The sequence below is a fragment of the Malania oleifera genome, chromosome 5 (assembly GCF_029873635.1).
Source record: "Malania oleifera isolate guangnan ecotype guangnan chromosome 5, ASM2987363v1, whole genome shotgun sequence".
Taxonomy (NCBI): Eukaryota; Viridiplantae; Streptophyta; class Magnoliopsida; order Santalales; family Ximeniaceae; genus Malania; species Malania oleifera.
The window spans coordinates 26,725,225-26,752,766 of record NC_080421.1 but is presented as its reverse complement, the minus strand read 5'-3'; the positions used below and the strand labels follow the sequence as shown (position 1 = coordinate 26,752,766).

Sequence of the window (27,542 nt, the reverse complement as noted above, 5' to 3'; positions counted from 1 at the left end):
TCGGCTACGACGTTATGTTGAGGCGTACCTGACACAGTTCTTTCCATTCTGATACCATGCTCATAGCAGAATTTCTTAAACTCAGTGTCAACACACTCACCACCGTTATCTGTTCTCAACTTTTTGATTTTCAAACCAGTTTCGTTTTCTACCATTGCTTTCCAAATTTTAAAAGCATCAAAAACATCATATTTATATTTTAGGAAGTAAATCCATATCTTCCGTAAATGATCATCAATAAATGTGACGAAATAATGCTTCCCACTTGTGGATGAAATGGTTGTTGGTCCCTATACATCTGAATGGACTAGGTCAAGTCTCTCTTTCTTTGGGGTACTGATGTTTGTCTGGAAACTGACTCTCTTTTGTTTCCCAAATATGCAATCCTCACATATGTCAATCTTTACCGACTGTAAATCACTCAACTTACCCTTTGAGTGCATCACCCTGAGTCTCTTCTCACTCAGGTGTCCGAGTCATTGATGTCATATGTTGTTATCATCATTTCCTGTAGCAACTATAATAAACATGCATGCATTAGGAGTTACATAAAGAGTACCACTTTTCTTACCTCGTGCAATCGTCAATGCACCCTTCGAAATCTTCCATTCATCACCAATGAAGGTTGTGTTATATGCTTCATCTGCCAGTTGACCGATTGAGATCAAATTCTTCCTCAGGTATGGAATATATCTAACATCTCTCAATTTCCATACTGACCCATTCATTTTGATCTTCACTGTCCCCTTGCCGACAATGTCGTAAGGTTGATCATTGTCAAGATATACTTTATCGAAATTACCTTATGTATACTCCTCTAAGCAATCTCTACTACAAGTGGCATGGAATGAAGCTCCAGACTCTAACACCCAAAACTCCTTTTTGCTCTCCAAATAGCAGATCAACATATCATTATTTTCTGAAGCAACATTTGCTTCTATATTGCCGTCGTCTCATATTCTTTCTTCAAACTTTTACACTGGTTCTTGTAATAACAAGTTTTTCCATAGTTCCAGCAATCAATAATTTTTGTGCCCTGGGAACCTGTGTCCTGAGAATCTCTGGGATTTCTGGATTTAGATCGTCTAGGCCTAGATCTGCCGCGATTGTTTGATCGTCCATGCCTGTTTCCTCTGCCTCAACTTTCCATATTCAAGACTGAACTCGAAGTGGAGCCATGGTTTGACTGCATTCTGATTTCCTCCGTCAAAATCATGTTGACGACCTTATTGTATACAAGCTTTGATTTCCCTGCAGAGTAACTAATTGCAGTAATAGCACCATTCCAACTTTCAGGCAACTGACTGAGAATCAGTAGGGCACGAATCTCATTATCAAATGTTATCCCGACTGAGGCGAGTTAATCCAAAAACACGTTGAAATTATTCAAATATCTGCTAAAACTTTCACCTATAGACATGATCATAATAAATAATATTTTCATAATATGTACGTTGTTAGTGGCTGACGGCTGCTTGTACATATTAGAAAGCGCATCCATCAGAGACTTGATGGATGATATATGCTTGATATTGAATGCCACAGACTTTGACAACATCATTCTAATGGTTCCAAAAGCTTTTCCATCAAGAAACTCCCACTCATTCTCGTTCATAGATGATGGCTTACCCTTCCATGGTAAGTGCAACTCATTCCCAAACAAATAATCTTTAATCTACATCTTCCAGAAACCATTGTTGCCGTTGAACATTTTGATCTTTGAGCTCGTTTCGTTTGACATCTCGATTCGCTGATATAGAGATAGAATTAGCTCAAATTGATATACAGTTGGATCTGGAACAGTCGAAAACCATAGAAATGGTTCAAGTTGTTTGAAAAACAAACCCAAAATGACTTCGAAAAGCTCGGTCAAAGATTAGGTCAAACCTAGTCAACGGTGCTAACGTAGCAGATGCTGACGTGGCACTATGGGGCCCACTACTGACGTGGCCGGTGGGGTGCATCTACTGACACTGCACAGTGGGATCCACTGCTGCCGTGTCATTGTGGGGCCTAGCTAACGTGGCAGATGATGTGGCGGTTAACGCAACAGCGCTAACGTGTCACTGACTCAGTGCATCGTCGGCTCGCTTACGTGGACGAGCCAGGTCGGATTGCGGGTTGTTGGGGCAGATCGAGGGTTGTCAAGTCAGATCGTGGGTTGTTGGGTCGGGTCGAGGAGGTCCGGGAGAGGAAGACGGGTGGCGCGCATGGGGCGCATGGGTGGTAGGTCACCAGCGCGTGACGAGGCGTACTTCTCCGGGAAGGCGCGTGTGGGTGCGTGTGCCTCCATCTGAGCTCCTTTCGAGCTCCGATTTGCACCGTTGTCTTCATCTCGGCAAGGTGAATGTGATGGTACCTCAAAATTCAATTTCGAGCCACTGGACAGAACTTTGATTTCGTTGAAATACACCAATCTGGCTTTTCTACTCCAACTGGGATCTGATACCACTTGTTAGGCAACCAAAAAAATTATGACACCAGAAATTTACGTGGTTCGGTCAAGATTGACCTACGTCCACAAAACACACCACAAATTCACTAAAAAAAACCGCCGAAAAGAAATGCAACTCTCTCAGCTTCTCTCTTCCTCACACTCTCTTCTTTCTCTCTTTTCTTCTCTGTATATTTCAACTCTCCACAGCTCCTCTATTTATAGGTAGCTGATGATCAAATACAATTAATTACAATAAATCCAAATTGAAAAGTTTCATTCATCAAGATAAATGACACAGTTTGCAAAACACAGCACAACTTGCAAAACGCGTCACCAACTCCAGCACAACAAAAACTAATCTATTGTTGAGAATAGGCACAACCTTAATTTCAATGATTTTATTTTGTTTGATCTCCAAAATATGGATTTTTTTCGACTAAGAAACTTTATGAAATGCTTGGGGAGAAACAATGTTAGAATCAACTATCTCAATCTTCGAGTGAATTTTATTTTATTCATTTATTTTTTATAATACATATTTAAAAAAAAAAAACAGTTCAAGATTGATTCTCAAAAATGGCGCATGGCACTTTCTTAAGGATTCTCAAGGCAGATCTTTATTGCCGACTCAATTACACTACTAGAGGGGTTATAGGATATATAACTCAGTACTGAATGAGAGATAATTTCATTAAAATGAAAGGCTTGGTAGGATTATTCAATATTAAATGGAAGAGATGATTTAATTAAAATTAAGGACATGTTTATTTATTTTATTAAATTCATGGTTGATCGTAAAAGTGACAAATTAAAGAGACATTGTCCACTGAATGACTTGCGACCTACATTTAAACTAGGTTTGGATTCATCAAGCAATGTTAAATTGAAAAAAAAAAATGATAAGTACTAGTAATAAGTATTTAATCGAATAAATTTTGAAAGTTAAAATTACAATTTCGTTATGTCAAAAAATAAGTAATAATTATAAGTATTTGTAAAATAAATAATATATATTCAGCTAGTAATATTGATAACAAATGGCGAATTTTCAAATAAATTTAGCAATATTTCATCCTTCAATGAATTATCAGTGTCTTATAAAACACATATAAATAAATTAAAAAATAAATACAATTAAGTTCAATTTAAGTTGACTAAAAATATATGAATTATATGAAAACTATTAAAACATAATTTATTTAATTCTTAGAATTTAATAAAATTATTTATCTGTAAATATATAATTATATAATATGATAAATTATATAAATGTAGTATAATAATATATAACTAATTTGATTGAAAAATATATGGATTATATTAAAATTATTATAATTTCAATTATAATGTTTATATTTTTAATGAATAACAAAATTTATTTATATAATTAGCTAAAATTAGTTGTAATAATGTATTAAATCATTTAAATTAATAGTAATTTGTTATTAAATTAAGAGTTTGCTAAAAATCAAATAATAATAATAATAATAATAATAATAATAATAACAACAACAACAAAAGATTACAAGTTTGCTACCATGCAATAACAACCATATTTATAAAAAGGTTCGCAAGTCATCTCCAATTACTAGTACAAATTCACTTAAAATAAAATTTTTGAAATACTTTAATAAATATATATTTTTTAGCATACCAAACAACACTTATTGGTCATCAATACTTTTTTTTTCCCTTAAAAAATTTCATAACTTGCCCAACACATTCAATTAACTTCAAGTACTGACAAATATTGCTACCCAATTCTCAGTTACACAATGTGTGTCCTGAGTTTAGGATTGGTTGAACGTCCAACCGATGCACGGAAGTCGTGTCTGCATCCAAACTACTTTAGCAAGACCTGGGGGAGGAGGACGCTTATCCGTGGGTTAGGTGCCACATGGGGGGGGTGTCCAAAGGGCTTGCCAATGAATAGAGTTCTCATGTCATCCAAAAAATATTGCTACAACATTAAAATAAAAAAAAGGAGGCTTGGACTTGTAATCCTATTTTGATTGATGTTGGTGTTATTTTTAGAAGGCCTTTAAAATTTTTTTTCTATATGTAAGCTCCCATTACTTATCTTGTGACGACGGTATTTCCTCTACCAAAAGTGAAGGTATATCAATAAATAAATGAAGGTGTCGTCCTTTAAAAAAAAAGGACTATTGTTTTGTTAATGTATTGCATGTGACACTCAAGCCTAACAAGACATGCAAATTGAGACTCTAGTCTAAATAATTAAATGACATAGTTCCCTCGGAAAAGTAACTTCTCCCTCTCTCTCTCTCTCTCTCTCTCTCTCTCTCTCTGAAAAGTAACTTCTCTCTCTAACACACACACAAACAAGGTCAAATAGTTTTTTGGTTGAATGCAGGGTCTAACAATTGATGCAATGGGACTTATCCCTAACATATGCATTCTTCCAAAACATGCTCCTAGATGAACTATATAGTTTGCTCAATAAGGATTGGCATACATTGGATATGGCAAAGAAAAAAGGAAAAGTGAGAAAAATAAAATAGAGGTTGGTCTTAGGCCCTATATGACTAGCTAAATGAGACATTGGCTCCATAATTGATTTCTCATTCAAGGATGCTTCTCAATATTTTTCACCTCCAGGCTTTCATGCTCATCCTTACCTTATCTCTCTGTCTCTATGATTTCTCTCACTAGCCATGGTCATCTTCCATCATCATCTTCTTCTAGGTTAAATTTATGAGGTTGTAGAGATAGTTGTGATTGGAAAATGGGTTTGATTATTGAAAAGTTTTTGTTGGAATTGGGTTTTATTTCTGAGGTCGTGGAGAAAACCATAGGCATTTGGATACACGCTATCGCAATCCCTGAACCAAACATCGAGATATGTCCAAAATAAGTTTCAAAATTGGCAATCTTAAATTCTAAATCAAGTAATTAGTGCATTGAATTTGCCATCTAGGAATATCTCTTGATCTAAAATCATTTTGGAGGGTATTCATCGGCTAAGCTACAATTTACTTGTGTTGTTTTTCATAAACTCCGAAGGCCAAAACCAAGGCTAAATCACTTCTCTGAGTGTCTTGGGTTGAGAATACAAAGACCAAAATGGAGGTAATTTTCGTATGTAACTGGCTTGGGGCCTGAGTCTTTCTTTTATCCTTGCGTGAGCATGTGTGTAGGGTTAGAATGGAATCAGGAAGAATGAAGAAATTTAGGCTTCGTTTGGAATTCCGAAAAATATTAGGGGAAAAAAAGAAAAATATCAAAGAACCCACATTTTCATGTTTGGTTATCAAGAAAAGTGGGAAAGAAAATTATATATATATACTCAATCTATGAATAAAATTTAGATTTTACACATTATTAATATTCAACTTTTCTTAATTTTTAATCATATCAAAATATATTTTTATTTTTGATAGCATTTAACATTAAAGGAAAATACAAGGAAAAATGAATTTCCTCATTAGTTTCCTTTTCTTTCCTTTTCTCAAGCAAAATCCTTGATCCAAACGGACCTTAAGGTTGAAATAAAACTTCCTCTCCTTTGCTAGAAAGGTCCTTCCTCATCTTGCCTTTATTTCTTCCCCAAACTGTTGGTGCATTTTCCTGCCTTCTAGAATCCCTTCACATTGAAGAGGTTGTGTAATGCCCTGAACCCACCAAGCGGGGACCCAGGGTGTTCTGTGCTGCGTTCACCTATTTCTGACACCATAAATACCATTCACGCAGCGAAAAATATTTAAACATTCTCAATTAAAATACCAGAATTTTATACTATACATTCCAAAAAAGTGTATCCATTCACTTTATATTACATAACCAAGAATGAAACCTAACTTTTAACTACTCCATATCTTACAACCACTTATAATTACCAAAAACTAAACCCTGCCCTAAAGCAGGCTAAGCTCGATCGCCAGAAGGTCCTAAAAAATAAGTTGAATATTAGGGTGAGACACTTCTCAGTAAGGATGGAATAAATTATAACAGTGTGTGGTAGATGAGTTTTAGTGTATACAAAATATACTCGTTTATTAATTAACAGCAACAGTAAAGACACATGCAGACTATTCTTACACATACACAACCATTATTTATAAGCGAAAGTTCCCTAGGATTAGGGAGATTACACGTCCATACATGTAATGCCCATTTGCTCTAATACCGTTTGTAACTTTACCCTTTTTATTTTGGGTGTGACTACAACTGATAATTATCAGGGCACTCACCTTACTCAATAAGCCCTCGGGCGAAGAGTTTTACTTCGCCATAATCATTAATGCATTTTGACTTTATGCACATGTACTCACACACATTCAATATCAATCATACCCCAGAGATCCACTTATACACGTATCATACATCATAACAGAACACATCAATATTCACAACACATTCAATTCACATGCGCATACTCACGCCCACAATAAACAATACACAAATACTTCACTTCTGCATTTCACTTTCAATGGTTCTCAAGACATACCTCCCCATCGTTCCCTCTACGTACTGAGCGACCCTCCCCATCGTTCTAAGCACGTACTTCACTTCAAACATACTATACTTTCACATTGACCTATTCATAGTAAATCAGTAAAACGACCTCTTGCCCTACCACATTTTACCCCATTTATATACATGACAATAAAACGACCTCCTCACGGTTTGTTAACGTTATATTGTGAATTACACGAATAACCACACAATCACCCAAATACACAAGGTTAGATACCACAGTGACTTACAACCAGTTTCTTATAAAGAGTTAATCAATGTCATACAGTTTGGATGTCAACCATACAATTATATACTATTAATAAATAATATACCCTCAACCATACTATTATATACTATTAATAAATAATATACCCTACTCACATTGGTTTTTCCCCAAATATGAATTATAATCAAAATCATCGTTTTCAAATACCTAATCCGTTTAGAAAATCATACATATATACACAGGCTTATATACTCAAATTTAACCGATTCAAATTTAATAAAAAACTGGTATAATTAATTCCCCTTAATTGTTCCTTGAAGTTCTGCCTAAAATGAATGGGAGGTGAAAACCCTAGCTTTACATAACCGCCGCCGAAACTGATCCAGCAACTCGAGAGAGAAGAGAAAGATGATTGGAGAGTGAGAGTGGCTTCGGGTGAGCGTAGAAGTGAGGGAAAATCACGTGAGGGATGAGATAGAGAGAGAAGCTCAGAGCAGAGAGAGAGAGAGAGAGAGAGAGAACTGATTTTTCTAAATAAAAATGACCTAATGTCTATTTATAGGTTCTCAGCCCCTGCAGGAAACCGTCGACAATTTTCTGAGCTTGACGAAACCGTCGACAGTTGGGCACTTAAACGCACTCAGTAGTTTGCCCTGCAGGAAAACCGTCAACGGTTTTTCTGAGTACTACGTGTCGACAATTTGATCCTGGTCAAACCCTTTTCCTTTTCTTTTATTTTTTAGGTATGGGTTATTACATTCTCCCTTCCTTACAAAAATTTCGTCCTCTAAATTTGCTAGCCAATTATTTTCCACTAACTTAGAAGTTTATTAACTAACCACATTTCACTCATTTCAATATACTCTAACATGTGAACAATTGCATCACTTAGAATCAAATGAAACTATTGATTATCCTAAACATAAACACATTACCTGCGCCTCTAGCAATATTTGCCTCAGTTGGGGTATGCGTGTAGACACGCGCTGGACTGCCGCGAGGCACTTGATTATTCTTCCGGTTCTGATCAGGTGCGGGTACGTTGTTCGGCGGCTCCCGACAATCTCAGGCTACATGGTCGTACTTGCCGCACCTATAACACACAGCACCCTTGCCATGGCATTCTCCTAAATGCCTCTGATTACATCGAGCACACTAGGGGCGTGACAAATCGCCCCAATGCCCTCAATCATCCCTATCTGGTCTCAGGCCCACAATATCGCCATCTCCCCTCCAAGAACCTTGTCTAGCATCTGCATGGAAGCTGGGAGGCATGGATCTCTTCCTCTGATCAAGTATCTCTGCACCTCTCTGCATACTCATCTCTGCTACGGTAGCTTTATCCACCAACTCTAAGAAACTCTGTATTTGCAAGACTATCACTTATTCGTGGATCCTCTATTTCAGGCCCCTCTCAAACCTTCACTTCTTTCTATATTCATCTGGGGCCATGTAGGGGGCGAAGCAAGAAAGCTCTACGAACTTGGTAACGTACTACTACACAACGAGGTGCCCCTGGGTTAGGTTCAGGAAGTTCTATGCCTTTGCCTCTCTGGTGGTACCGATCATAGAAGACCTCCTTGAAACGATCCCAAGTCATAACTATGGTACTACCCGTTGCTCTTCTAACATCTTCACCGTTAGCCACCACAGCTCGGCCTCTCTTGCCAGCTTGAAGGTGGCGAAGAGAACCTTCTGCTCAATGCAACTCAACATTGTTAGTATTCTCTCCATCTCCTGCACCCAATTTTCAACCATTATTGGGTCAGTACCTACCGCAAAAGTATAGGGTTTAAGGCGAGTAAATTGCTCGATCGAACAGCCCTGATTCACAAGTGGGCAATTCTGTCCCTTGAGGTCCCACCTAATCTCTTCCCTGACCTGCCGAGTTAATCCTCACAGCAATCTGCAGGTTTCAATCTCATTCCCACTAGAAGCTCCCTAAATCATTATCCCCTCTAGCGTCCACATCCTTATCTCTGGGATCCATCCTAAAGATAGAACAGAGGCGAGTTTAGACTTGTCATATCTTAACATAACTGGTACAGTTATAAAGCAAAGAAACCAATTTAACATTCAAATCCTCAATTTAAACATCAAACACCCAATTGACTCAATCATCAAAACACAATACCTAAATTACCAAAATTCTCTTTCAAAGGCTTATCACCATAAATCAACCAACCTAACCTTCGAGTTCTAATTTCAAGCTCCAGTCTCTTTACTCGGAAACATCACCATCGATGGATTTACCATGATTTTCTGAAACCGTCGACTAATTCAGAAAATCACAGAAGTCCGTCAAGGGATTTTTTGCTCCAAGCTACAAAATATAACTCAAAATTCCTAACAATATCTTAATTTTGTAGAACCTAACAACCTAAAGCTTTGATATCACTTGTAACGCCCCGAACCCGCCTAGTGGGGCCGGGGGTGTTATGTGCTCCGTTCACCTATCTCTGATACCATAAATACCATTCACGCATCGAAAAATAATTAAACATTCTCAATTAAAATATTAGAATTCTATATTATACATCCCAAAAAGTGTATCCATTCACTTTATATTACATAACTAGGAATGAAACCTAACTTTTAAATACTTCATATCTTACAACCACTCATAATTACCAAAAACTAAACCCTACCCTGGAGCTGGTTAAGCTTAATCGTCAGAAGGTCCTAAAAAATAAGTTGTATATTGGGGTAAGACACTTCTCAGTAAGGATGGAATAAATTATAACAGTGTACGACAGATGAGTTTTAGTGTATACAAAATATACTCGTTTATTAAGTAACAGCAACAGTAAAGACACATGCAGACTGTTCTCACACATACACAACCATTATTTATAAGCGAGAGTTCTCAAGAATTAGGGAGATTACACGCCCATACATGTAACGCCCATTTGCTCTAATACCACTTATAATGCCCCTGACCCCACTTGGTGGGTTCGGGGCATTACAAGTTGCCCATGGACTGCATTGGCACTACTCGTGCTTATGCTCAAGTGGACATAATAGGCTCTCCCCCAAAACTCCTAACTTTTAAGAAATGGAAAGGAAAATTATTGTTTTCCAGCTAGAAAAAGGACTAATGATCGCAAGAAAGTGCACTACTACTGAAAATTATTGTTTTTCAGTTAGAAAAAAGAACTCCCAACTCCTGTAGTTGATCCCACTAAAGTTGACATTAATTGAGGAGGCTAGCTCAAAGGAACCATCTCAAGATACTTCTGAGGTTGTTCAGCAAAATGACTTCAGCCTAGTGCCTCCTCCCTCCAGACCTATCTTCCTTCCCCTTGGAATATAGAACTAAGGACTCTCTTCTTTTCCGTAAGGTAAGAGGTTTTTCCATGTTCTTTACTTATTCTTCGTGTTAACATGATTGCCATCGCCTGATTATTCCTTCGTGTTGTATTTGTAAGGCTCAAGACAGTTGTCAAGGTTGGCTGAATGGAGAACATTCTTATGGTATGGCCAAAATGAATGGGAAACTGCACAGCATGCTCCATTCAAGCAGGCCCCAAAACAAGCTAGTTGAGGTGAGGCCAACTCTTTGGTGGCGACTCTTAACAAAAAGTCAAGTTGAGGTGAGGCGGAGGCCAAGGAAAGCCAGCACATAGGCATCAAGGAATGCATGGAAGATGAGAGACAAGTCTCCTGAAACTCCCTCAAGTATTTCTTACAAGGAAACCTACTGAGAATCTCTCTCTTTCTCACATGCACACAAATGAAAATTTTTGTTTGTCCCCTGGGTTGCTTAACAATTCATTTTGTCTCACAAATGAAAATTTTCGTTTGTCCCCTGGGTTGCTTAACAATTCATTTTGGCTTCTCAGATGATGATTCTAACTTTTAACTCTTAACAATGTGCTTCTTGGGGTTCTCCTGCCCCATCCACACCAATAGGCAAATATAATTTCAGGCAATGAGAGTAGGAAAGATTGTCTATCAAGTCAATTTTGTACATATCTGATTCAAATCAAGTGTAACTTGTTGGTGGTAAACTTTGAAGTCAGTTACTAAAACCCAGCCCAGCATTTATTTAACACAGGGTGGTTTGTTGATACAACAGTTGCATATTAAACCCATTTAATACTTGAAGACTTTTGGTACCACATCATTAGGTCAGTTGTGTTTTACACCGACTTTGTTCTTTAAACGTATTGGCACCAAGTCAGTTATCATCAAATCAATTGCATTTTGAGTCAATCTGATCACATCTGTGATTCAGTAGGCATCAAATTACTTGCATCTTGGCCCAGTACATGCGAACTTGTTGACTTCAGGTATAGTTGATTGCCAAGTGGATTGCATGCTGAGCTAATCCAGTACTTGGGGGACCTGGGCATTAGGTTTTCTACTTGCCCTTTTATAGTTGATTAAGGGAGGTTCACTTTTGAGCAGACAAAGACCAGTTAGAAACTCCTGGCAACAAGTTAGTTGGTAGTAAGGGCAGTTTCAAGTTCATCCAAAGTAATACTTGGGAACCTTTGGGCGTCAAGTTTTCGATTGTCATGTCGATTTCATTTTGAATCGAACCTATTCTTGAACACATCAACACTAAGTCGTTGGCAATCAAGTCGGTAGCATTTTAAATTGACCGAGTACTTGTGAACATGTAAGCACTAGGTTTGTTGATCATCACCTATGTTGCATTTTGAACAGACCTTGTGAATTTACCAACACCAACTTTGTTTATCCTAAAGTTGGTTGAATTTTGAACCAACCATGTACTTGTGAACTATTAGCCTTTGTTTGTGAGCACTTAAAAAAGAAGTGCTTATAACATTTATCACTAAAAAAACCAATAGTGTCTGACTTGTACCATATCAAATACTTATTAAAACATATTTTTTCAGAATCATTTTTTTAAGAACTTTTTAAGTAAATTTCAAAAAGCAATGAAAGATAATTTTTTGGCAACTTAGAAGTGACACAATTCATAAACAAGGTTAGCTTTATGAATCTAATAAATTTTAGTAGCAATTTGTAATTTTAAAAACATCAGAAATAGTCATATATTATTTTATTATGTATTATATAATATATTAATTACTGATGAAATATTAAAGAAAAAGAAGAAGAATCCCTATTAATTTAAATTATCATTAAATAAATTAAAAATATTAATTTAAGTAATAATATTATTTTAACATAAATTAATATGATAATAATATGTTATAAATGTATATTAAGAATAATTAATAAAATATAATTCAATTTTGGGATGAAAAAAGAATCATCTATTAATTTAAATTAATATTAAATAATTTAATTTTTAAATTTAATTAATAATATTATTTTTAAAATAAATCAATATGATAGCCTTGTAATAAATATGCATTAATTAAAATATTATTTTTAATTAAAAATATTATTTTACTTAATAGAAAATATTTATATTTTAATTAAAAGTAATTAACATAATTGCTAATTAGAAAATATTAATATTTTTAATTTTAAATATATTCAAACATAATGATATATTATAACATATTTATTATTGATGAAATATAATATAAATTCATATAACACCTAAAATAAAAATGAGTATCTAAATATTACTTATTGTATACACAAACCAAACATCATTTATGACTTTCAACTTTTTCAATCCAGCACTTACTAAATTCAACAATTTTTATCAAAAGCACTTTCCTGTAAATGGTTCCCATCCCAGTAACACCAAATCTATTGATCATCATGATTCATATCTGCTGCATTTTAACCCAACTTTGTCCTTGTGAACCTATTGGCACCCAGATAGCTTTTAATGAAGGTGGTGATGACAATTAGAGAAAAAAGAAAATTAATCTTAATAAGTGTTATATTCTACCAGATACATGAAATTCAATCGATTTTAATCCTTCAAGCTTTTAGCATTCCATATTCTCAACAATTGCTTCCACAAGTCTTCTAGTTGATATGGCCTTACAATCCTAACAACCTGATGAGGCCTTCCTAGTTAGGGGCAGAGTTTTCCCATGACCTACTTCTTAGATACTAATGGATTGTTCCTTATAATAAAATAAAATATAATAAAAGTTTTGAAAATGTAGATAATAGCTATTTTATATATGTTTTTCTATGATTTTATTAAATATGTGATAAGAATATGTATTCTCATGGTGAAATTTAGAAATAGTTATGTTCTATCTATTCTTTATTATGTACTCATAAGAAGTTCCACATTTTTATTTGCTTATAGTATCAACATAATTTTTTGTAAAACTTATTATAACTAATATATTTATAAGAATACATACTCCGTAAACCAAACGCAGTAATTCATTGTTGATAATTGGCCATCATTGCTATAATCTAATTTGCTCGTGAGTGCTGAATGCCTCCATAAGCTAAAAGGGGTCTCCACATTAAAAGCATACTCCTGTATGCCTCTTGAGCAGCTCGTTGACCCGACGCCCTATTAGGACCATAAGAGCCTATGGGTGGGTTTGATATACACAAGTAAACACCAACTTAACCCAAAAACTTAAGCCTATTAAGTCTTAGACTCAACTATGTATATAAGCACCTATTATCCACTCAAATTTTTCAATGTGGAACAAACTCACAAGTAGAATTCTCAACAATCTCCCTCTCACTTGTGAGTTCCAACTATCTCCCCCCTTGAACGAAAATCGTCTCCCTTATGGGAGTAAGCTCAATTCCCCAACAATTACTCAAGTAAGTCTTACCACTGGCGCCTTACGTGCATCGGATTCCACGTGCCTCCAAATCAATCCTACCTCTCACATCTTGACCCTATTCGGATCCATCCCCAACCTAGATGATCCTTATTGGCCTCAGCCACACACTTGGTTCTCCAATCTCTAGCACGTCAGGAGAATTAGTTTCATGTCTCAACTTTTTACAATGTCACTCACCCAGAGTAACAAATCGTCGGCTCTGATACCACTTGTTAAGACCGTAAAAGCCCATAGGTGGACTTGATACACATGAGTGAACACCAACTTAACCCCAAAGCTTAAACATATTGGGTCTTGGGCCCAACCATGTATATAAGCACCCATTATCTACTTAATTTTTTTAATGTGGGACAAACTCACAAGTAGAATTCTCAACACGCCCTACAATTGGATTGATTTTCCTTTGCATGGACAGCACGATGATCCTATTTATGACTTCAGCTTACCAATTTCCTTGTGGGTATCCTACTATTGTGAGCAGAGCTCAGTAACCCCAATTCAGCACAAAATTCCTTGAACAAGCCATTATTAAACTCTGTACCACTAGTTACAGTCATTCAAGGAATCTCAAATCTGCAAACTATAAATTTCTAAATGAAGTCAGAAGCTACTTTTGTTGTTATTCAGCTCAAGGGTTCAGCTTTTTCACCCAAATTGTAAAAGTCTGTAACAATAATCAAGAACCTCTTTTGAGCGTAAATGTTAATCCTCTACTTAAATGAGTTTGTCTTCATCTAAGTAGTTGTGGGATAGTTGCTGATCATATCTGCAATATCCCCAAGCGTACTTTGTATACCATCTATCCAAGATCATGTGTCAATCTCATTTTAAGATCTAGGCAGAGTTGGTAGCATGACCCCTGATGTAACTGGCAGTCCAAATCTCTCCTAGTGGCACTAGATTTTATCCTTTCTAGCCATTGTGTCCTCATTCTGGATTTGAAGAAAGATTTCTAAACTCAAATTGGTTAGAGGAATGAACAGAGTAACGGGGCCTCTGATTGTCCTTCAATCGTTTATCATTGCACCGGACTCTTTCCATCTCCTACACTCTCATCGTTTTCATCTCCTTTGGGGGCTTTCTGACTCTCCTTAATGCCCGCACTTGTTTATTTACTCTAGCAAATAAATTGACGAAATATTTAAGGAGTGATTTTTATAATGAGAAGTTGAACTTAGCATCCCAGATTCCTACCATAAATGCCAATCTTCTCACCATGACTAGGAACAGGAATTTGCAAAAACTTCATGCTAAACCTTTTCACCTTAAACTCATGCTCTCCTTGTCTCTGTCAACACTCAACAGTCATGTTCCATACCTTCTAGCCGTTAATGAAGTGATTTTTGAAGAGCTGAGACACCATGTAAGCCAAGACAAGTAATGAAATGAAAACCAACACACTACGGCATTGGTGCACGCATGTCAAGCACCAACTCCAAGGCCAGCTCACACGATAACTCAATCCAAACATGACCAAAAGTCTATAGAAGCCACATGATGTCACAGATAAATATTTGAATAACTAAGATCACAAGTTTCTCCTATTGAGCATCCCCATATAAGTCTGCCATGTCAGTGAGGGAAATATAAGTTCATTGCAATCTATTCTACTTGCATGGTCATCTCCTTAAACTTAGCATCAGAGAGGTCCCTAGAGGTGACTCAGGGCCTTCCAAAGGGTTTTTGGTGGCATTGCGCAAGGATTGACTGTAAGCTTGTCTGGTGGTTTCAAGCAGCAACACTTTTGAATTAGAAAGGGAAAATATAATTTACAGAGAACCAAAAATAAATCTAGTCAAATTATGGAGGTTCAAAAATATTGAAATGACACATGGTAACAATTGAACCAGTATCCACATTAAAAGAGCACATTTGTAACAAACAAGGAGAAGAATGTTATCATACTCATTTTTTATTTTATTTTTTTCATATTGTGGTGAACTGAATAATTGATAGTTATTTCCTCAATACTATCAATTGATCACTTATCACGCATTTGCCTATTAATCACGAATTTGTTCCTGAAACACTAAGAAAATTATATGGGAAATCTATAAATTATATAGAAAAAGAGATTCTTAAACTACTATCGAAACATAATCAACATGTTGCTTGCTGAATATCAAGTTCCTTCTTGGGTAATTTATTTGTATAAGATTTGGGTTTTAAAATAGATATAGAATGCATTTTTGGTATCAATTAGCGACAAGTGATATATTCATGAAACAATGGAACTCTTTCTTCAAACCTCACAACTTATAAGCACAACAGAGAATGGATAAGTTGATGCACAATATGTTCATGCCTTCATGTATATGTCTATATCGCTATGCCATGTTAATTCCAAAATTAGTCAAAGAAAAACATTCAGCAAAAGCTGACATACACTCACCAAGAAACTTTCAAGTTGTTAATGGTCATTCAGTCATTTAGCATTATTATTAATTGTTAAGAGTTTGGTTTGTAATAAGTGTAAGTTAGTAAGGGTATTATGGTCATTCCAATTGTACTTGACAAATATTATAAATAGAGGGAGAGATTTATCATTGAGTTTAGGTCTTCCATTTTACCCAATTAATCAACATGGTATCAGAACATAATTCTAAAACCCAAACCCTAGGTGTTACCACCACCATCAAACCAAAGCCTGAAACCAAAATCCACTGCATGTCTATAATCATAGAAGATTTTTCAGTGATACTATAACCCTAGAAAACAGACCAGTCGCTGGAATTTTCTGGGTGACACTGCCAGTTCAAGAAAATCAAATCCACTATAGATTTGTCAAAACCAACCCCATAGTCACCCACAGACACTGCCGATCTGCGCCCCCCCCCCCGTCCCCCCCCCCCCCCCCCCCCTTCTCTGGAAATCCCACCTCCAGGCAGCATCCCATGTGCCCTCACGTGCCAGACAAAGGCTGCCAGGGCCGACCCCATGCACCGGCGCATGAAGCCATTTTCAGGCATGGGAAATGATCCAGCAGTGATCCAATCTCTCTTTTAACATGTTTTTGGAGTTTTTCATGATGTTTTTTGCCCAAAGATCTCATATTTTTTAATTGCTCAAGTGCGGCACCCAAGGAATGGTTGTTTGATGCTTTGTGAAGCAGTTTATCAATGGTTATTGAATTTATTGCGTCTGAAACAGTGGGATTTGCTGTGTTTTTTTATTCAATGGTCTAATTCCTTCCATATATCAAAATATCAAGCTGTTGGACATGTGTTTTGCTCAAAGATCCAATCTTTGTTTAACCATGCACTCGTGGAAATTCATCAGTTGTTGTTCGGTGTTAGTAACAGTCATTGGTGACTTTCTTGGAGCAGTGACAGTGCTCATAAGCTGTTTTTTGTGAGGCTATGGCAGTGTTATATAAGTTGGTGATTTCTCCATGGTAGTTTCAGTGGTTCACTTCTCCAATTGTTTCAATGTTGTGAGTTGCTTTCCTGGGGCTGTGTTTGAGTCTCTTGGGGCTGTGGCAGTCTTGTACTGATTTATCTGTGACTTGTTCGTGGTTGTTTTGATTGTTCCAACAATTAATCTTATAGTCATTGGTCTGAGTTTGTGAATGTTGGGATGGAGTTGGCAAATCCCAAAAGTATGGTTCCTTCATTAATCACTTGTTTGAGAACCGCATACTATTACTATATCAGAGGAGGAGTATTCAAGGTTTCTACAAGATCAGTACAAGCATGTTCTCACATTGTGTCTTTTGCTCAGAAAGGTAATCCTACGGTCCGTATGTCTTCTGGTATCCTTCCTACTAGTCCTTGGGTTATCGATTATGCTACCACTGACCATATAACAAGTGCAACCAACTTATTTTCTGATCTCCAGTATCCTAAAAATCTGTCTTAAGTTACCCTTGCTGATGGGTCCACTATTGCTATTAAGGGAATAGGAACAGTCAATCCTACTCCTTCCATCTCTCTTTCTCATGCTTTATACATTCCTAAATCTCCTTTCAATCTCATGTTAGTTAGTAAGTTTACAAAGTCACTAAAGTGTTCTGTCACATTCTTTCCTGATTTAGTTGTTATTTAGGATTTGAAGAGGAGAAAGACAATTGGCACAGGATGTGAGGCTCGTGGACTTTTCTACTTTGAATCACCTTCTCCACCCATTGCATGCACAGTCGAAGCTACACCACTTCAAATCCATTGTCACCTTGGTCATCCGTCCTTGGACAAGTAGAAACAGTTGGTTCCTACATTGAGTTTTGTGTCTAATCTTGAGTGTGAATCTTGTCAATTAGGAAAGCATCATCGCATTCCCTTTGCTTCCCAAGTTGACAAACAAGTGGTTAGTCCTTTCATGCTAGCTCATTCCAATATTTGGGGTCCTAGTCGTGTCACATCAAAGTTGGGGTTTCGGTACTTTGTTACATTTATTGATGACTACTCTGGAATGACTTGGTTATATTTAATGAAAGATTGTTCCGAGTTGTTTGATATCTTTTGTGCCTTCTACTCCCAAATAAAGACTCAATTTGATAAGCCAGTCAGGATACTTCATAGTGATAATGCTAAGGAGTACTTCAATACCTAATTCAGTACTTATATGACTAGCTCTACTATGACCCATCAGCCCTCTTGTGCCCACACTCCACAACAAAATGGGGTTGCAGAGCAAAAAAACGGACTTATTCTTGAAGTCACTCATACCCTATTGTATCAAATTAATGTCCCCAAAGCTTTTTGGAGTGATGCTATGCTCACAGCTTGCTCCCTCATCAATAAAATGTCATCCTCTTTCCTTGGCAAAAAAATCTTATATTCAATTATCTTCCCTAAGGCTCCTTTGTTCTCCCTTCCTCCTCGTATATTCGGTTGTGTGCCCTTTGTCCATCAGTTAACTCCAAGAATGGATAAGTTGGTCCTTGTGCTATCAAATGTATCTTTTTGGGTTATTCCTATACTCAAAAAGGATATCGATGTTATAGTCCTACTTTACATTGATTTTTTGTCTTTGTTGATGTCACCTTCTTTGAGTCTACACCATACTACTCTAATTCACCAAGTTTTGTTGACCTTAATGAATCTTTTCCTCTATCTTGCCTTCCAAATCCAAACCTAGTTTCTATGCCCAATCCTCCTACATCTTCATCCATCTTAAGTCCTCCTCTCTTGGATCATCCCAATTTGTAGGTATACACACAGCGACTCAAGGAGGAAGTGCCTCCTTCAACTTCTACTACAGTGCCTCTAGATCCCTTGCCGAATGATCTTATTTCCTATGATGTTGATCCTCCTATAGTTGTTCGAAAAGGTAAACACACTTGTACCCAACATCCAATCTCTCATTTTATTTGTTATGACTTCTTATCACCCTCTTATTACTGTTTTGTTAATATTTTGTCTTCCATTGCTCTTCCAAAATCTATTTCTGAAGCCCTATCCTATTCTGGGTGGACAATAGCAATGGTTGAAGAGATGCATGCACTACATGATAATGATACTTGGGATTTGGTGCCTCTTCCTCCTGATAAGTATGTGGTTGGTTGTTGCTGGGTGTACACTGCAAAAGTCAATGTTGATGGTTCTAGCTCGTTTGAAGGGCCGCCTCGTTGCTAAGGGGTATACTCAGGTGTATGGTTTGGATTATTCAGACACATTCTCTCTGGTCGCTAAACTTGACTTAGTACATTTGTTCATTTCTTTAGCCACCACTTGTCATTGGTCTCTATATCAGTTAGATGTGAAAAATGCTTTCCTACATGGTGATCTTCATGAGTAGGTATAAATGGAGCAACCACTTGGGTTTATAATTCAAGGGGAGTCAGGCTCAGTATGTCGACTTAAGAAATCATTGTATGGATTAAAAAAATATCCAAGGGCATGGCCTGGACATTTTAGTGTTGTAGTACTTGAGTTTGGCCTTCATCGGTGTGCAATAGATCACTCTGTTTTTTATCATCATACTCCATCTGGCAGGATTTTACTTATTGTGTATGTGGATGACATTGTGTTCACTAGTGATGATGATCGAGGCATCCAAGACCTAAAGCTTTTCCTACAAATAAGTTTCAGACCAAGGACTTGGGACCATTGAAGTACTTCTTGGGTATAGAAGTATCGAGATCTCGTACAGGAACTGTATTGTCACCAAGAAAGTATGTTCTTTTCTTTTAGATGAGACAGGGCTATTAGGATCCAAACCTATTGTTACCATGGTTTTAAATCGCAGTAATGGGTAGCGTAACGTAACGGTAACGAGTGCATCGAGAAGCGGGAGTAGCGGATGTTACATAACAAGAAGCGGGTGTAACAGCCATGAATTTTTTTTAAGCACGCACAACCTTGTGCATATTAGTATACGTGCATGTTTTAAGCTTTTAGACCTTCTTAGAAAGAGTTTTAGTGTATTTTGGATCCTTTAGTTCAAGTAACTAAGTTATTTGGTAAAGGCAACAAGTTTACATTTGTTTTAAACCACCATTCATAGAAAAATTACGTGTGTGCGCATATTTATACTTCTCATTGTTCTTATCTGTTATAAATTCTTATGTGTGCTAAATTAATTAATAAAACAAAATACACGATACACTCCATTAATCTATTAGACACATAAGACATACGAATAATACAAATATAAAATAGCTAGAAAAGAAAAAAAAAGGTTGAAGTTGAAAAATATATAACATAAATATCACATTACTAATATTATCAAAATAAAATATTTTTCTAACAAGAGTATTTTTCAAATTATTAATTAATGCATCTCTTATGAGTATTTAAAGAAATAGTAAATTTTGTATCATTGTCATCGTCATTATAATCTTTTCCCCCTCTCACCACATGGTATATGATTTATAGAAACAAAGGGAGGGGGGGATGAGAAGAAAAAGTAAAAAGTAAAATATTTTTTTTGGTGTAACAATCCTGTAGTGGTCACGTAACGGCTGTAGTGGCCTTTACGTAATGGTTGCAGTTCGTAATGGCCGCTACAATCATGATTTTTCTTCCCACCAATTTCCCAGTGTGTAATAGTATCGGTAACCCAAAAAACTGTTACGTAACGATCGCAGCCATTATTTAAAACCATGATTGATACACCATGGATCTCAATAGTAAGTTAGTGCCAAATATGGGTAATTTGTTGCCTAACATAGGTCGGTATAGGAGACTTATTGGAAAGTTAAATTATCTCACAGTCACCCGACCAGATATATACTTCGCAACAAGTGTTGTGAGTCAGTTTCTCGATTCCCTGAGAACAAGTCACTGGGATGCAATAATTCGCATTTTGAGACATCTCAAAGGTGCAACAAGGAGAGGTCTTTTATATCAAATCAGGGTCACACTCATATTCAGAGATATACAGATGCAGATTGGGCCAGGTCACCTTCCGGCCGAAGTTCCACAACCGAGTATTGTATCTTTGTCGGTGGTAATTTGGTGTCTTGGTAAGAAACAAACAGTGATGGCAAAGTTGAGTGCTAAGTCAAAATACAAGGCTATGGCGCACACTACATGTGAACTTGTTTGGCTGAAGAACATGTTGAAAGAACTAGGTTTTCCACATTCTCAGCCTATAGAGTTAATGTGTGATATTATAGCTGCTATTCATATTGCCTCTAACACTGTCTTCCATGAGCAGATAAAGCACATTAAAGTTGATCGTCATTTTATTTGAGAGAAACTTGTACAGAAGCTCATTACAATCACTCATGTGAAGTCTGAGTTTCAGCTTGCTAATTTGTTCACTAAAGCCTTGGGAGGCGCTCATGCGAAATTCATTTGTAACAAGCTAGGAGCATATGGTGTATATATATATATATATATATATATATATGCTCCAGCTTGAGAGGGAGTGTTAATGATTATTTAGTCATTTAGCATTATTATTAATTGTTACAGTTTGGTTTGTAATAAGTGTAAGTAAGGGTATTATGGTTATTCCTATTGTACTTGACATATATTAGGTAGAGGGAGAGACCTATCATTGAGTTTAGGCCTTCCATTTTACCCAATTATTCAAAACAAGTGAATGGTATAGAACAACTACCTTACATCTAATGGAATCCCAAAATAGTTTCAAAGAACAAGAAAATATTTCTCTAAGGATAGCAACAGTGCAGTATGTGTATGTTGCATACTGGAAAATTAAAAATGATGAACAAAGAATCTACCCAAGAAGAGCCAAATAATGGGAAAGAATAGCAAACACAAATTAATGTGCGACATTTCTTATTTTGATAATGTAAATTATATTTTTAAAAGGCACCAAAGGGGATAGACCCATGTACAACGAAGAGAAAACCCCCTACAAATAAAATGACTTCTTACTCAGTCCAAATATGGATCTATGCAACTGAAAACCAACTATACAAAGAAGAAAGGAGTACAATAAAGAAAAAGGAAAAAAGAAAAAAGCCAAGACAACAAGTTGCCTTACCATTACAAACACAAAGAAACAAAGGAAACAGAAAGAAAATACAAGACAAATCTAATAAAGCAATGCCAACCAATTCCATTGCAAGTCTTCCAAAGAAACTTGATGAAAGAATCCATTTTCCAAGCACCAAATGACGCAAGGAAGACCACTCTATTCCAAAGCTATCGAAAGTGGCAACACCTTTGAACATATTCTAGCATGTTTTTCCAAACCAAATGTGCCAAATAATAGGCAGAACAGTACACCGCCACATAACTTTCCTCTCTTTCCTCTTACCAAAAGCTCCGTATGTAATAATACCAAAACACTCCAAAGAAGCTAGGCACACCCAGTTTTCATCAAATATCCCAAACAAGTTTTTCCAAAGACTCTGAGAGAAGGGACAACGTAAAAACAAGTGAGAAATTTTCCCCATTCCTAAAACAGAGGACACAAACATAGAGAGCCTTGTAGGTCTTCAGTTCTGAAAAAAAATCATTAATATTGATTTTCTCAAGGATAGCGGCTTAAGAAAAGGCCTTGATCTTTGAAGGAAGTTTAGCTTTCCCTATTAAAGAATAAAGGGTAAACGAGCTAAGATTAGGGTCATGGATCAAACGAGAAAGGGAAGATTTGCACAAGAAATTGCCAAAAGAATCATGACTCCAAACACATTTATCACTTCCCAACTGTACAGGAAAGGAATCAAGCACGATAGTCCAATAAGCAAGCACATTAGTTTGTATCTCATTGAGATTTCTCCCAAAATGAAATCCCAAATATGGAAACCGATACCCAAAGGCAGATTCCAAATCCAATTATCCTCCAAAAATGGATTCCCTTCCCATTACCCACTTTACAACGAATAGGAAAGAAAGAATAGATTTAATACACAAATTTCCTAGGACTCGAGCAACACTAACTGTCACTTTAGCATTAGCATCCCACCTCTAAGTCCAAATTTACTACAAATTTGCTTGTGCCCAAGAGAGTTAGGTTCTAAAGGAAAATGCCACAACCACTTCCCCACCAAGGAAATGTGTTGACACCAAATTACCTAGACCCAGACCTCCCTCCCTTTTAGACCCACTCAAAATGTTCCACCCCACCAAATGCTCTCTCTCCCACTTGCTCGCACCCACCACAAAAATCTCTCATCAATTTCTCTATTATCTGAGCAACTCTCGCCCAGATTCTAAAAAGGGATAAATAGTACAAGTGGACAGAATATAAAGACAACTGTGAATAAGAGTAATATGACACCCTAAAGTGAAAAACGCTCCTTCCCACCCACCCAGCTTCCCAGCAGTTCTCTCAAAGACTGGTTCCAAAAAGAACCAGCAGTGGGACTGCCCCCTAAAAGAACTCCTAAGTAGGAAATAAGCCAACAAAGAACAACCTAGTAACTCGCTAACCTTTTCACTCTTTACTTTCAAAGTATCTCATATCCCATTAATCCCAAATGCAACATATCATGCAAAGAGGTAATAAAGACCAAGCTTTTTAACCCCTGCCCTAGTTTGAGACACCCCTCCAGGGCCACCATCCCCATCACACCCCCTCCCCCCCCTTCTCTCAAAAAAAAATGCAATGACAGCCCAAGCTTAAGCCATTGGCCAAAGGAGTATTTACAGTGAGCCAACAAGGAAAATTAGTGACATGCCGTTTTGATCCATAATGATTTGGCCATCACTTGCCTTTGAACCCAAAGAACATTTTTTTTGGGGGGGGGGGGGGGGGGGGGGGTATGCTGTTGGCAGGGAAGTTGTTTCATTGTATTTTATCATGTAAATCAACTAGATTTGAAGTAGTAATGCACAGATTATATGTTCTAATTTTTTTGCTGTTAAAATTTAAAGTTTGAATAGACAACAGGCTAATTCATAAACACAAAGGAACATGCAAACACAATTTCACAAACACATACACCAATTTATAAGGATGGACCTAACTTTCATCCATATAACACACTACTCAGAACTGACAAACATTAAAATTAGTAGTTAATTAGTATATTTGTTCATATATCATATCTAAAAACACTGAACTGTATCAAGTAACATCAATAATTCAATCAAAAAGTTAATTTTGTCAGGCATCCTTGGGTGGAAGCTATTAGCTAAACAATCCACCCCATGCAAACTAAAGAGACTTGTTTTAAACACCATATCACATTCAAAATTTGTCCAAAATTTCAAAGCAAGCAAACATACCATGAGTTGCAGTACCTATGCTTCTGCTGTAAACCACGCTGCATATGAAAGCCAAAATAAACAAAGAAAGTTGCATTTGTTACAGTGAAGCACTAATGAAGAAAAATTTAACTTGTATATGTTCCTAAAAGGATTGCAGAAGCACCTTCGTTGCTTTCAATTCAGTATTCGACTCACGAATCTAATTGGATCCCTTCTCTGCTTCATCAGCCACTTATCTGCAAGCTTGGCTCTGAATTTATTAAAAAAAGAAAATTTTTAAAAAAAAAAAAAGGTATCCAAAGAATTAGATGATGATTTTCTTGACTAATGACAGACTTAATTTTTAACAGTTGGTAAACCACTGTCTGAACTAGCAGTGAAAATTCTAGCCCTAGCTACACCAGCAAGACAAATTATTGTATTATAAATTCAGTATAATTCTTTACAAAAAAAGGAAAGAATAGCTTGCCAGCATTCATAAATTTGGATGAACTTCAGGATTAATGAGAATGCATTATTAAGTTTTTTAACTTGAGAATGAGATTAAGATTTTCTTTTAGATAATAAAACAACTCTATTAAAAAGAAAACATAATTACAATGAAATGAGGACAAGAAATCCCCCAATAAAAAACCCAAAGAAAAAAAAAAGTAAAAAACTAACAAATTACATCAAAAAGCTACTTTCCAATCCCTTTGAATTTCAGACAGCAAAAGACCCCCAAAACCCCAAAAGAATGAGCCCATAAAGAAGCAAGAAAAAAAATAACTTTCTCTTAAAGCATTCTTGGAGAAGTCTTTTGATCTTTAAAAACTAGAGCATTCCTTTCGAGCCAAAGAGATCACAAGATTTAAAAAAACAGCAGAATCCCAAAATTTCTATTTTCTCACCTTCTTCTCGAAACTCCAAAACCTCACACTTTCAAAAAATCCTGAATTGTAGCTGGAGCCACCCAAACCTCATAGAGTATGAAAACAAATTGTTCTACATGCATCCTGCTGCCTTACAATGAATGAACAAATGAATAATAGCCTCACTAGATTCATTGCACAGCATACAAATATCTGGACTAAGGGCTTTGTAAGGACTCCTTATTTGTAGCATATCATTTGTGTTGATCTTGTCAAGAATTCAAGCCCAAATGAAAGCCTGGATCTTAAAAGGAATGTTTGCTTTCCAAACAGCTTTGTGTAAGAGGGAAGGGGCTAGGAGTTGTGGATTTTATGATATTGAAAAAGAAAGATTTTAAAGGGAAAGACCCTGAAGCATCCCAATCCAAAGTCTTGTATCCCCCCGCACATTTGGCAAGAAAGAATCCAACACACACAATAAAAGAGTTAACTCACCAACCTCTCTTTCATTGATACATCTAAAGAAATGAAAATCCCAAGATAGAGTGACCCCTCAAAAGAATAAAAAACTGAAATTGGTGCATTGTGACCAGTGGAAAGTCTAAACAGACACAGACTAAATTGGTCCAACAAAGAGCCACTAACTAAATGTCCTCCCAGAATTGAATTTTATCCCCATTACTTGCTTTAAAACGAGTGAGAGGAAAGAAAAGACTAGTAAGCAGGGAAACAAGTTTCCAAGGATACCACTCCCTTTGGAATCCCATCTATTCTTATGTATTCTGTATTTACTCTTTATTATCTTGTGCCATGGGGAATTAGATTCCAAGGGAAACCTCTATAACCATTTCCCTATTAAGGATATGTTCTTAGAAACCACATTTCCAAGCCCCAGACCCCCCTCAGCCTCTCTAGCTTAGGCCTCTTAACAACATCCTAACTAACTAAATAGTCCCTCTTATTCTCACCAACACCCGACCATAGAAATCTCTCATAATCTTCTCCAACTTCTCAGTCACCTTAGAGGGAATTTTGAAAAGGGAAAGAAAATAAATAGTAATATTAGCTAAAGAGGCACCAATGAGAGAGATTTTACCCCCTAGCGAAAGACAAGCCCTTTCCATCCCTCTAATATTTTCCCCAGTTTCAATCACTAGGTCCCAAAAAACATCCAATAAAGGGTTACCCCCTAAAGGAAGACCAAGATAAGACAAGGGCCAAGACAAAGACTCACAACCTACTAAAGATCTAAAAATCTCTAGCTCCCAACTACTCAAATCAATACCACAAATTTTTCTTTAGTCCCGTGATTTTCTCAAAAATTCTAAACAAAGTTAGAACCTTTTGGAGTTTCACAGCATTTTTCTCAAGGAACAAGATAGTATCATAACAAACTGAAGATGAGACACCTCCACACCCTCCACTCCTATAGACAAAAGCACTAATAGCCCCCAAGGCTTGGGCATGAGAAATCATCCTACTTAGAACATCTACAACTAGAGTAAACAAGAAAGGGGATAATGGTTCTCCTTGCCTTAACCCTATGGAAGCACCAGACCAATCCCTGGGCTGCCCATTAACAATCAATGACATATTAATAGAGCTACAACACCCTCGATCTTAAGCACTTGCACCAAAGATCTCCAAAGCCTTTTTTCTGCTCAACTCTCCAATAAACCCCAATTGACCATGTCATGTGCTTTTTCAAATTCTACTTTAAAAACCACTCCTTTTTTGCCTCTCCTCCTTAAATCCTCTACCACCTCACTTGCTACCAAAGCTACATCTAAGATTTGACTATCTTTCACAAAGGAAAATTGGGCGAAAGACACCATATCCCCCAACACCTCTCTCAGCCTCCTCAAAAGAACCTTAGAAAGCACCTTATAAACACTAGTAACCAAACTAATAGGCCTAAAATCCTTCACCACCCTGAACCTATGCTTTTTTGGGATAAGAGTAAAAAAGGTAGAGTTGGTACTCTTACACACCACTCCTCCCCTATGAAACTCCTCCAAAAACTACATAATGTCCTCTTTCACCACTCCCTATCTATCCTGAAAGAAGCCATGGTAAAGCCATCAGGACCTAGTGCTTTGTCTCTATTCATATCAAACACTGCCCCTTCTAACTTCTTCCAAACTAAAAAGGTTGCTCTAACCACTTAGCAGAGAATGAGATTAAGATTGCTAACCGTGTAAGCATAGTAACATCTTATGCCTTCATGGAAACTTATAATTAAGAGCCAAACATCAATTGAAT

The 27,542-nt window shown here is 36.7% G+C and overlaps 1 protein-coding gene across 3 annotated transcripts in view; it reads right to left on the bottom strand.

Moving 5' to 3' along the window:
- Positions 1 to 6,155: 6,155 nt before the first annotated feature.
- LOC131155011 (uncharacterized) overlaps positions 6,156 to 27,542 on the bottom strand; it is a 37,775-nt gene continuing 16,388 nt past the window's right edge. The window contains exons 5-7 of one of the 3 annotated variants that reach the window (XR_009136736.1): positions 24,593 to 24,679; positions 24,448 to 24,485; positions 6,156 to 6,345 (exon numbers count right to left, since the gene is read on the bottom strand). The gene's annotated coding sequence lies outside the window, so the exon portion shown is untranslated. Of the gene's footprint in view, positions 6,346 to 24,230; positions 24,486 to 24,592; positions 24,680 to 27,542 lie in introns of those variants that run through there. The other 2 variants (XR_009136737.1, XR_009136738.1) reach the window with 2 other exon arrangements.